This window comes from Leptonychotes weddellii, chromosome 8 (assembly GCF_054177405.1).
Source record: "Leptonychotes weddellii isolate Sample4059 chromosome 8, ASM5417740v2, whole genome shotgun sequence".
Taxonomy (NCBI): Eukaryota; Metazoa; Chordata; class Mammalia; order Carnivora; family Phocidae; genus Leptonychotes; species Leptonychotes weddellii.
Window position 1 is genome coordinate 1,177,919 of NC_138376.1, and position 6,807 is coordinate 1,184,725.

Genomic DNA, 6,807 nt, shown 5'->3' on the forward strand with positions numbered 1-6,807 from the left:
TCGGCTCCTGAACCTGAACCCCAGACAGCAAGTGGCACTCCGAATCACCCTTCAGTCGGCTCCTGAACCTCTGTCCTGCACGTCTGATACACAGCCACTCACTTCCCTGAGCGTGAACTCTTTCCCGTAAGGTTCTTGACTTCATGCAGAAACCACCTGTAATTACGGGTCTTTCTATTTTTGATTCCTGGCTTTGGGCAGCTTTCCAGCTGCCCCCTCCTCCCCCTCGCCTGGCATCTGGCCCAGTCCTGGTGCTTCTTCTTTGGGCATGCTGGTGTGCAGTATGTTCAACCCACACAATCCCTGGCTCACATCTGAGAACTCTCATCCAGTCCCCCCCATCCACCATAAAACCCCACGCTGGGAACCCCTCCATGCTATTTTCTGACCATGTGGGGAGCTTGCCCTGCTCTCCCCAGAAAGTCTCACTTCACACTATCTTGGTGCCTGTGTGGAGTCATCAGTCTTGACATCCCATCCACCGTGCCCGCGTCCTGCCCACCACCTCCGTCTGAGTCCCTGCACGAACACTGCTCGGGTTTCAGCCGGTGATCTTATGCATAGGTGTTAGGAATCCAACTGCCTGCTGCAAAAATTCTGGCTCTTCCACAAAAACGTCCTGTAAAACTAAGATCACGCCTGTCCGCTGCGTTGGAACAAGACACACCGTCGGAGCACGCATCATTACTCGGCTCCGTTCTTTCATTCTGTAGTCTGTCAATGCCCAGAGCACCGGCAGCTGCTAAAGGTTTCAGAAATATGGCAGAACGATTAGTGTTGACGGGAAGCAAAACAACTATCCATTAACTTTTTCCTCCGTGAACTGCAATTATTCAATTTCAGTGGTGCTAGATCTCTTTCCAGCTACTGGTAGAGAGGGGTTCCCAGGAAAAATAGTTTGATGCGACAAGGGAAGGGTCAGAGAAGTGTCTCTCTCTCTGGATTTGTCCCTTAAAGGGGTGTGGAGAGGGACGGAAAGAATGACCTCACAATGGGATGGGGCCCGTGTTCTAGACACTGTCTTGGTCACACCCTGTGCCTCAGATGGGCGTCCAGGTGCTTGAGCCGTGGAGGAACCCACCACTGCCCGACTCACCTCGGTCCCGGACCGGCAAGAAAGCATCCAGGCTCCAGACCCAGGAAGTAGAGACCGTATCGTTACCGAGACCTCCGAGAAGGGCAGTTCGGAGCAGAAGAGCCTAGGGCCAGCGAAACCTGGACTCACAGCTCCGAGGGCTGACGGCCCCATCACTGCCCAAGAAGATCCAGAAACAAACGTGGGTCTCTTGGTAACGGAAGAGATTTTCGGGGGCCTCTTCTTGGCTGCTCCCTTACTTTCTTTGCCGCAGAGGCCCAGAGAGAAACTGATGGCCCCCTCAAGCAGTTTAATGGAAGAAAACTCCCCCAAGACGGGGAACCAAGCAAGGCCAGCGGGGCGCTGGTACCGAGCCATCCCACACCCCCGAGCCTGAAAGGGCAAGGGCAGAAGAGTGCGTTTGCTTCCCACGGCCACTGGCACGAAGTACCACAAGCTTGAAGGCTTTATTTTATTTTTTTTAAAAGATTTTATTTAATTATTTGAGAGAGAGCATGAGAGGGAAGAGGGTCAGAGGAAGAAGAAGACTCCTCGCTGAGCAGGGAGCCCGATGCGGGATTCCACCCGGGGACTCCAGGATCATGACCTGAGCCGAAGGCAGTCGCTTAACCAACTGAGCCACCCAGGCGCCCAGCTTGAAGACTTTAAACAACACATTTCTTCTCACGTTCCTGGCGTCCAGAAGTCTGAAATCAGTGTCACTGGGCCAAAATCAAAGTATTGCCAGGGCCACACTCCTTCTGGAAGCTCCAAGGGAGAAATCATTCCTTGCCTCTTATAGATGGTGGTATCACTCCAGTCTCGGTCCCCACTGCCTCCTCCCCTTCCTTTGCCTCCCTCTTATGAGGTCCACCCTCATACTCGGGATCATCTCCCCATCTCAAGATCCGTAATTTTTTAAAAAATTTTATTTATTTGCAAGAGAGAGCACGAGCCAGCGGGGGGCGGGGGGGAGGCGCACAGGGAGAAGGAGAAGCAGGCTCCCCACTGAGCAGGGAGCCCAATGCAGGACTCGATCCCAGGATGCTGGGATCATGACCTGAGCCGAAGGCAGACGCTTAACGACTGAGCCACCCAGGCGCCCCAGGAGGGTGATTTTTTTCGCTTGGGAATCTAGGAGCTCCTGAGTAGTACCTTTGTCCTTCCCCAGAGGGGAGCACAGAGGAGGTGGAAAGGAATGCTTTGCCCCACACAGGTCAGGAGTGGAGAGAAAGCGGGCAAAGTGGGCTTTCAGTCTCAGGTGTATGCTTACTCAAGAGTACCACGATCAGCTATGTTCTGGGGGAAGATAACTGACAGCAAATGTGAAGAGCAGGAAATGGAAGCTCGGAGGCAGAGACCAGTTTAGGAAGCCTTCGCAAAGTTGTAGCTGAGAGCTCATATGTGAACTAAGCCAGAGACTGCAGCAAAAGGGGGATCAACAGGGCTGGGTGATGGGGTAAGTGTAGGAGTAAGGAAAAGAGAAGAGCTGCAGATGACACCATAGTTTGAACCAAGACAATGGGTTGGCAGGTGAGGTCGTCACCCTACTGGCATTTGAGGGGGACAGTTCCCGCTGTGCCAGATTGCCACAAGCATTTTAGGATGTTTATCATCACCGACTCCTGCCCGCTAAATGCAAGTAACACTCCCCAGTCACTGTGACCACCAAAATGCCCTCTGAAGGGTTGGGGATACCACTCGACATGGTAGCCAGTCTAACAAGCGGGGTTGAAGATGATGGGTTCCTTTTCACACACATTAGTTTGTGGCACCAACAGAATAGTGGTCTGCAGACACCTAGGAAACAGGTGGAAACGTAGGCTGTAAGCTCACGAGGAAGGCTGTGTGTGGAGCTGCAGACCGGGACCTCAGAGTTAATGGTTTAGGCTGCAGAGAGCCAGAGGAAAGATGCTAAACACAGAACTTTGGAGAATGTCCAAAGTCAAGAAGCAGAAGAGTCAGAGAAAGAGACAAAGCAAGTCAGAGTACTAGGAGGGTCAAAGCTCTGAGAAGTGAGATGAGGAAATTCCAAGGCAAGACTGTGTGTGGCAAGTAGGAGCTCCTGAAATCCACAGAAAATGCAAGTTTTTTAATAGGTAAAAATAGTCACATGGCTCAAAAATCACGAAAGTATAAAAAAGGACATTAAACTTGTCACTCCTACCTCTGTCCTGCACCTGTCTAGAAGTCCCTTTCAAGTAACCACTTTAATTTGTGTACCCTTCTAGGATTCTGGTGCAGATAAAAGCAAACATAAATTCATATTCTTGTTTTAATTCTTCTTTAACACTGGATATGGCACATAGAATGTTATTCACCTGGCTTTTTTTCACTCAAAAATATATTCTGGAGATTTTTTTTTTTGTAGTGTTGTGTCATTCTCTTCAGAGAAACAGAATCCATATAGACAACATACAGATTTAGATACAGAAAGATAGAGATTTATTTTAAAAAACTGGCTCATGCAATCACGGGAGCTGACAAGTCCAAAATCCCTAGGGCAGGCCAGCAGGCTGGAAACTCGGGCAAGTTTTCCGTGTTAAGGTCTTGAGGCAGAATTCCTTCTGCTCTGGGAAACCTCAGTTTTTGTCTTAAGGCCTACTACTGATTGAATGAGGCCCACCCACGTTACGGAGGGTTATCAACTTTACTCAGTAATCACATCTACAAAATACCGTCACAGAAACACCTAGGGTTTGGCCAAATAACTCAGCACATAGCCTAGCCAAGTTGACACATAAAATTAACCATCACAAGACGCACAGTATTTCATTGTATGGACAGGCAGAATTTATTCGACCAATTCCATAGATGGAGGACATTTAGCTTCTTATCAATTTTTTTTGCTGTTACAAACTATTCAGTGAATCACCTCGTATATATGTCATTTTAAATATGTGCAGATATATGCAACTGCCAGATATTGCCACACTCCCCTTCATGGGGTTGCTCCTCCTACCGGCGACCTCTGAGACTGACTCTTCCCCACAGCCCTGACAACAACTGTGCTGTCAAATCTGGGAATTTTTGCGTCTGATTGGTGAAAATGATAGCCCCATGTAGTTTTAATTCTCCTTTCCCTGTGAGCAGATGTAGCTGAGCTTCAAGGGGACAGGTCAAATTTCAGGGGCTGGGAACACGCGGATGATGGTAGGGTGTAGAGCTGAAGAAACAAGTAGTCTAAAGGGACAGAAATCTGGCAATATTAGGAGAGAACTAGCTTGGTGGCTAGAGTAGCATGTGGGTTTAATGAAGATGTTTTTAAATAGAAGAGATCTATTAGACTTGTTTAAAGTGATAATGAAATGAGTCACCAGAAGAAGACTGAAAACTGAAGAGTGTGAGAGCAAAGTCATAAAGGAGACATAAAGGATTGGATCTCCAACGAAGCTGGGATGGAGAGGAGCTAAGTGGTGGGTGTGCAAAGTGTGGAGGACAGAAGCTGGTGGGTGGGGAGCAGACGGCAGGCACCTTTTAAAAGCAGAGGAGGAGGAAAACTTTTGGAACAAGAATTAAAAAGGGAAGGATTAGATTCACCGGTGGGAGAGGAAAAGCACAAGTTGCAGATGCTACACTGGCCAAAGGCATGGGGATTCCTGCCTGCCAAGACCCCCGGGTTCCAGAGAAAAGGCAGAATGTTTGCTGGATGATTCATCCATGTGGACACGGAGATTCAACAAATATTTACCGAGCATTTACCCTGTGAGCCACACTGATGTCACTGAGAATGAAATGAGACCAAGATACAGAGCAGAAGGCTATAAGCCAGATGCCAAGGTCACGTATGTCTGAGACCAGGAGGAGAGAGAGAATGGGGGAGCATGAAGATAAAAGGCATGTTCTGGGAAAAGCAGAGATTTACTTTAGCCTCAGAGGTACTGTGGAAAATCTAGTAACAAGATGGGTCACAGGAAAAGGAATCACTAGCATCACGGAGATGACTGGAAGGAAAAATTCTTCATTTGGGCAGTGGTGAAGGGATCACTTGAACATGAGCCAGGAAGGAATTAGTGGACCTCACTGTTCCATGAGGAATGCTGGTACACATAAAAATTACAGAAAATTTCAATCAGACACAGGATAGTATAGTGAACTCCACTGTATCCCTCACTCAGCTTCAACACTGATCAATATTTTGCCAATCTTGTTTAGTGATCGCCCCCTCATTCCCCACTTTTATTTATTCCTGGAGTATTTTTCAATAAGACCCAGATATTATATGAGTTGCATCTCCTAACCCATAAAGGACTTTTTCTTTCTTTTAAAACATAACCATAATGCCATCATCACAACTAATAAAACTAATTTTATAAAGTTGCTTTGATAGTAAGTGACCGAAGCATTTGCTAAGGGTACAAAATAACAACACTGGTGTTTAGAAAGCCTGAAGAGGAAAGCTGATACAGGGACGGGACTAGTTAGGTCTTTGGTAGTACCGTTGAAACTTACAGTGTGAGGGTCGAACAGGGGGAGCTGGAGATGCAAACACTGTTACGTATCTGCTGTAATTTGTGACGTATAAACACACACACCTCTCTCCCCACACCTGGCCCATGCAGATACAAACAGGTATGGGGGAAAGAGGCTGAGAGCACATCACTACATCGCCCGACGGGAGAAGCACTTTCTGCTTCTCGGTCCTCGCGCTTCTCGGGGGTGCCGTGGGGAGGGCGGCGGCCCCCTCGGTCGGCGCGGCCCCCCAGTGCACACATGGGAGATGCGCATCAGCAGACGGCAGGCAGGGAACGAACAGGGGCGAAGGCTTCACCCCGACTTCTCAGCTCCTTAGAGAAGGCAGCAGCTCAGCCACGGCCCGCCCGCGCCCCAGACGGGGGCCCCCGGCCCGCCCCAGCGCCTGGCGCGCTGCCGCCCACCCCACGCCCGCAGCGGCTTGGGGCGGTGACGTCACACAGGGTTTCCGGCGCGGGCGGGGCTTGTCGCTAAGACTCCTGGGAGATGGAGTCTGGGAGCGGGGACGCCGCGGGGCCTTCTGGGAAGCGTGGTTGCCAGCCGTGGGCCCGGAGCCGGCGGCGAGGGCGCGCGTCGCTCGGAGCGCCGAGGCCGCCGGCACTGCGCGAGGGACGGCTGCGCGCGTTCGGCCGGCCGGCCCCGGCGGCCGAGGCCGTGTAGAGCCGGGCGCCGCCCGGGGAGGCAGGTTCCCGCGGGCGGCCGAGTCGGGCCCGTCTGCCAGGCCGGCGCCCGCGCAGCCGCGCCCGCCGCCCTGGAAGCGCCAACCTGGCGTGCCGCGCCCCAGCCTGGGATGTGGGGACGACGACCCCCACGAGGCAGTGCGTCCCAGCTGCTGAGGTCGAAGCCGCCGGCGGTCGCTTTGCCAGGGAAATGTGGGGTTAAGGTGAGGCCGCACACTCGTCCGCGTCGAAGGGATGGGGGCGGCGGGTCTTGTTTCAGAGCCGCAGAGGCGCCGTGGGGAACAGAAGGACGGTGCAGGACACGACGAAACCAGCCTCCCGGGGCGTCTCGGAGGAGAGCGCTGCCCCGCTCCGTCGGCAGTGACGTGCCGCGCGCCCGGGCCCCGAACCCCTTCTTCTCTCCGTCCGCCGCCGCGTGGGCCCCCACGGCCTGTGGGTGCGGGGCACGGACGCTCGCGCTGCCCCCGTGGCTCGGGCCGGGACAGGACGAGCATCGGTGCCCCGGCCACTTGGCCGAAGGGACGCACGGGAGCGCAGGAGAATGGGCTCCCGGCCGCAGACGCGCAGACGCCGGCGCCG